Genomic DNA, 6,630 nt, shown 5'->3' on the forward strand with positions numbered 1-6,630 from the left:
CCACCTGCCTCTGCCTCCCAAGTGCTGGGATTAAAGGCGTGCGCCACTACCGCCCAGCTCCCTTAACAATTTTTTAGCAAAGGATCTGTATTGTCCATCTTCCTCATCCTCACCTACCTGGCATACCAACCCACTTCACAGGGAGCCTTACTGAGCTTTCAGCTAATAATCCATTAAAACCGAGAAACAAGACCTAGAACAAAGGCATCGTGCAGGAGAAGATGTGTGTAATGGGTTGAGCGTAGCGAGGGAACTAGAAAGTTGAGGGCACGCTACTCAGAAGGAGGCAGCTAGAGCAGTGAGTGGTCTCGGGCTGAAAGATTTCAGACAGCAAGCCAAGAATGGATCTCACAACTCAAAACCCAGAGGGCCTTCCAGCAGACACACTACATGTGTCCATGAGTCTTTTAAAATAGTGTTAATTCTTGCCTAGAGAGTTCATATTTCTTGGCTTGGATGTGAGTAAATTTCTTGGGAGGTGACAGTCTGAGATTCAAAGAACACAGGGACACAAAGGGAATAGAAGAACACAACCCGTAAACAGACAACATGAATAAGTTGGGGTGAAATGAGCTCCACACATTATGGTCCTAAGACTTCCTCATCTTAAGGATGTATATTATATACACTTCCAGGTTAAGATATAAAACAGACACATTTATCAGAATATTTGAAGTATTATATTGTGAGTCAGAATGTTGAATTATTTAACTCTGCCATTCCCTCTGATTGGGAACTAGAAAGAAGTGTGGAGGGTGTCAAATTTCTTTATAGACAGTATGCTTTGAGATCCAAACACCATGGCTGTGGTTTGAAGGGTGGCAATACAAGCATGGCATTTTTAGAAGAGATCACATGGTGCCTTGAAAGGTTTTTATATAGCAGGGAATATAAATTAGATATTTGGACTGGGAGAGCCTGTAACAGTGGTCTTCCTTTCGCAATGCTGTGACCCTTCATCTTAGTTAGACTTTTACTGCTGTGAATGGCCACCATGACCAAGGCAACTCTTATAAGGACAACAACTAATTGGGGCTGGCTTACAGGTTCTGAGATTCAGTCCATTATCATCAAGGCAGGAACATGGCAGCATATAGACAGATGTGGAGCTGGAAGAGCTGAGAGTTCTATCTCTTGTTCTGAAGGCAGGTAGCAGAAGACTGGCTTCCAGGCAGCTAGGATGAGAGTATGAAAGTCCATACACACACACATGTATTCCACCAAGGCCATACCTCCTAATAGTGCCACTCCCTGGGCCAAGTATATATAAACCATCACACACTTTAATGCAGTTCTTCATGTTGTAGTGGACCCAACTATAAAATTATTTTCTTTGCTACTTCATAACTGTAATTTTTCTACTGTTATGAGTAGTATTATAAATATCTGTTTCTGATCGTTTGCAGCAACCCTTGTGAAAGGGTTGGATTGACCACCAAAGGGGTTGTTACCCAGAGGTTGAAAACCACTGACCTATGTAAGTTTTAAAACAAAATCATAGTCTGATTATGTTTTACAAAAGAGTTGGTGATCTCAGTTTAACCTTAGGTCTTTAAAATTAATTTTAATCAGTGTTTCCAGTATTTTAGCCCTGTGGTTTTCTGTGAACATTGTGTTTTAACTCCAGTATTCTAAGACCCTTTACTGTGCTAAGTACCTGCTCTACAGAAGCAAAGACTGGGCAGGCAGCATTTGAAAAGTTCTTTGGTGTGAACACTTCTATCACAGCTGCATCAATGCCTCGGAAGCTTAACAATAGCTTTGTAATTCCTGAGGACTGAAGAGTCAACTCTAAATCTGGTCAGAGCACACTTTGGTTCTAATACCTTGACATTTTGAAATACACCAAACCATGGCACACCTGGATATATTCTCTTTGCCATAACTAGAGCTGTGACTGTACTATAACAATAACAAATTTTTTTAAAAAGTCCATGAATTATAGAGGGAGCAAGGGGGACGAGGAGGTACATTCGAGGAGTTGAGAGGGTAAGGGGATAATGATGTAGTTAAATTTTAATTAAATTAAATTAAATTAAATTAAATTTAAATGAAAAAATAACAGAACACTGGGATTCACCCACATGATCTCAGGAATCATCTGTAATGTGTAAATCATTGGTATGCCATTTACAATAAAGGAATGTTAATATTCTTTACCTTGGGGTATTGTAAAAAAAAAAAGACTCCAATGAAATAATACAGCAAGAACATTTACCAAAGTGTTTGAATATTATGTATGAGAGTTTAGTATTATGGATCTTGTCACCTGTCATTGTCCCTAAGAACAGCTAGGGTGCTCATCAGTTTTACCTTTTGACAGCCTTTTTTTTCAGTTAGGACTCTGTCAGATTCTTCTCCTCTGTAACTCACTTCCCAGCCTTTACAAAGTAATCATTTCTTTCCTGTTGTAAAAGAATTATTGAATTTTACAAGATAGATCCTACATGTGATATAAAAACTAAGAGAGAGGCCAGGCATAAAGGCTCCTGTCTGCAATCCCAGATTTTGGACATTAGAGGCAGGACAATAAGTTTAAGATCAAACTAGTGACAAATAAAGGTCTGACCAAACAGAAAAGTCCCTATCCAGCCTGTATAATGTAACCTCTTCTCCTCTTCTGTCCTTTTCCTCTAGCAGTTTCTGAACTTCAAGTGTTGGATTAAGATTCCCTGACACATCTGGAGTTAATTTCAGTGCACAGTAAAAGACGAGATCTGGTTTCACTCTTCTATATGCAGGTATCCAGGACATTAGGTGAATATACTGTACTTTGTCCAGTGTATTTTGGAGAGGGTGGGGGACATCACTATAGAAAATGACTGTAATTATGATGACATGTGAGTTTATTCCATTGATGTTCATTTTTGTTTTATGCTGTACATTACTGTTTTTATTACGATGGCTCTGTATTGTAGGTAGAAGTCAGGCATGGATATTTAAGGGTTGTACTTTGTATGGGTAGGTAACACTATTGGTGAAAGTCATAGGCTTTCAATTCAAAATGCGAGCACCAGCTGTGGGATGTACCCTATTAGTTGTTGACTAAAGAGCTCCAGAGGCCCCCAAACAACACAGGCTATTGCCATTGTTTTTGATGCCTAGTGTAACTCGATAGTAAGACTATATTGATGAAGAGAGCACTCACTTTGACGTCAGGACACAGAGGAGTTAAGCTGGAAATTTCCTCTCTGCTGGCTAGTTTCCCTAGTGCTACACAAAGGTACTGTCATCAGTAATCAAATCCAGCTGAAGATTCTGAAAACTACAGAGCAGACCAGGCTGACAAGATGTGCCCCACAGTAGAATGAATGCTGCAGGGGTTATCAACTGCTTTTCTATTGATGTTGAGGCCAGCTGCAAAAAGAAGCCCAAAAGGGCAGTGGTCAGTAGGCAGTGCTCAAAATGGGAACTCATACATGGTCAATAAGCTCATTGTGTCACCCCCCCTCTGAGTTCAAAGTAAGATGGTCAAAGCCAGAGAAGACAGACTGGGAGGTCTTTGGGAGAAAAAAATGTGGGGGACAGGGGGAGGAGTAAAGTGAAACACTATTTTCAAGAGACAATACTACTGATGCAATCATAAACACAGGCAGGCAGGCAGGCAGGCAATGATTGTGAGGATGTGAGGGAAACAAGTTGGAAAAATGTGGTCCTTGGGAACTTAGAGGGGATAGGAGGGAGTGCCAAGGGGAGAATATTATAATCATGGCACATTGAATACAGTATGAAATTTTCAAAAGTTAACAAAGTTAAAATACCAAGTATATTTCTATGTATTTAAATTAAAACTTAAGAACAACATCAAAATGCTTAAAAGAAACATAATTCCCAGTTAAGAGAATTCTCTCATTGTCCTAATTTTATGAGTTTCTCTTTTTTAATAATGAATACTTGTTGAATTGTAAATTATGTGTAGATAGATAGTATGTATGTGTATATGCACATATGTATGTAACAACAAGTAAAAGTAGAGTCCATAAATTTGAAATATATCAAAGGGAGATTGCACACGAGATATCGGCAGATAACATGACTATTAGTTTCAAAAAAATAAGAAAATACTTTTAAAACACTGCTATAAATATTAACTTTTATTTTGTCATGTAGTTCCTTGATTTAAAAAAAAACACTTCGAGACTTGGAAAGTAAGTTTCTTGGCATTTCATTTTATCTTTTATTATAACTTACTTTAGAAACAGCCACTTGAATGAGGTGATTAATTCTTAGCTCCTGCTGTTAACTTTTATTTACTAGAATCCTACAGATACCCCATCTTAATATTTTATTATGGGGACAGTGAAACAGCACCCCTTGTTGATTACTAGGATTCAGTGGCAGCTCTAGTCTATTTTCATGACCTTATTGAAGTCCCAAGTTCTCTGAGCTTTATCACGTTAGAGTGAATTCAGTCCATAACTTCCCTAAGACCCAGTGGCTTTACCTTTTAAATATTTAAAAAGCTCCCAATTCACCTTCAAAGCCAAAAGAAAAATGCATTTGTCGTTATTCTTGTGAGATTAACACAAATAAATTTAGGTAGGCCCTAAGGCAAATCAAATCAGAGTATTCAGACAACCGTATAAATAATTCTGAAAATATAAAAAGGAGAAATCAAAATGTAGTTCTACAGAAATTTGAATCCATTTGATTTACAGTCCTACTCAAAAAAAAAATCACACTACAGAGTGTTATTCTGTACTCATACTTAACAAATCAAAGTTGCATTTCCCATAAAATATAACAGGTTTCATTTTAGAGATGAGAATATGGCTTAAAGAAATACGCTAGATAATAACAAATCAAATAAATACATGTACATATGTATGTATACACATCTATATGCATCTGTGATGTGTCTATAAATGTGCCACTGAAATCAGGAAAAACTGAGCCAATTAGGTTAGATAAGTTTCTCCTCACACTCCTCTAAATGCACCATGTTTTAATCAATACCTTTAGCCATCTAAATCTTTAGAAAAGGACTATTTGTCCTATCATGTGTCTAATGTACCCCCAGTGTTTTGCTCACAGACTGACATTGCATCTCGATTCCTTGCCAACATGTTTACTGCCGCTGTTTTTCACTTCCTGAAAGCTAGCCCATACAGACTGTAAAGTACCCACAGCAGCACAACCAGTGTTGAGAGAGCGGTGTGAACCGTTAAAAGGCTTGCATATCGCTCTTCAATAACGGAGGACCTGAGTCCAGTAACAGATTGCAGCTTATGACTACATGTCATGAGTAAGCTGGTGAGTCAGGCTGTAACCAGGATCAAAAGGCACATGTTTCAAGTGGCAATGAAAAATAAGCCTGCAGCATTACCCTTTAGCTCCATTTCCTAACTCAGACATGAATGATCTATGTCTTTCTGCCACATCTCACAGGTCACATCTGCATTGCTGATAGTGTGCAATTTAAAGTATGGGTTGCTTTTGTCTTGGCTAGGCTTGGCCCATCTCATCTGTTTAGGATTGAGGGCTTATCAGAATTAAAAAGAGGTTGTTCAAGCAATTAAAAATTTACAATCTTATATGTGAAAAGTATGTTCCAATAAAGCAGAGATAAAGGACTTGATAATCTCTCAGACATTCTTTGAATACAGTTCCTATTTGTGTTATTGTAGAATGTACTTTGCAAGATTCTAAAACTAATGGACATTCTTATAGTTTCTGTCAGACTTCAAACGTCTCTCAAGACTGCATCTTCATAGTCTTAACTTATTGATGTAGTAATTTAGAGTTACTTTAAAAAAAAATAAGAGCTATTGTCATTTCATCCCAAGTATGCTGCAATTAGGATGCCACTAACAACTTCGCAGAATCCCATGTGCAGTATCTGACATATTCCCACGTAGATTCCCGAAAGCAGAGAGCGTCCTTGGAGTGGAGGTGGGGGTGCAAATCATAGGATTTTCTTAATGTTTTCATTCAGTAACCAAAACCATCTAGTGATTCACGTTATTGAAAAACACTGTGCTAAAGATGGTTCATTGCATTACTATTCAGCAAAGTCCACAGAAGCCAAGAAAGGCTGTCCTTAAATATCGGGGCAACTTTCCACAGAGGGTGAGAAACCCCACCCGTCCCCTAGACTTGCCCAGCCAGGCCCTGGGATGTCACTGGATAGTTGAAAGGATTTCACACTCAGGCCATGGCATCCACAAGCCTTTGAAGAGGGCCCAGTTGTACCTGCCGCCCGGAAGCCCACATGAGTGAGGGCTTCCGGTGGCTTGACATTCTCTCCTCAGGATTATTGGAGAGAGAGCTGTGCTGTGACTCAGCTGTGAGCCATGCCTGGGCCTTCCTCAGTCCTAAGGGGAAGAATGGAGCAGGGAGAACTGAATGTTTGCTAACATAACTGCCATCTGCCACTGTTAAGTCTTATGGTGACAGAGTGCATGTTAATGCCAGAGAGACTGAGAACATTCACCATCTGCTCATTGCCCTGAAATAAAATGAACTGGGTCATCTGGATTTGGAAGGCTCACTGGAATTACCGACATCTATTCCCAAAGTTAAGGATGGAAAATTTCCCCTAACTTTACATTGTTCAGGTCACTCAGAGAATTACTTTCTTATAGTAGGAAAATATAAATCAATAATAATTTATATACTAACAATAAAGGG

Source organism: Mastomys coucha, unplaced genomic scaffold (assembly GCF_008632895.1).
Source record: "Mastomys coucha isolate ucsf_1 unplaced genomic scaffold, UCSF_Mcou_1 pScaffold4, whole genome shotgun sequence".
NCBI lineage: Eukaryota > Metazoa > Chordata > Mammalia > Rodentia > Muridae > Mastomys > Mastomys coucha.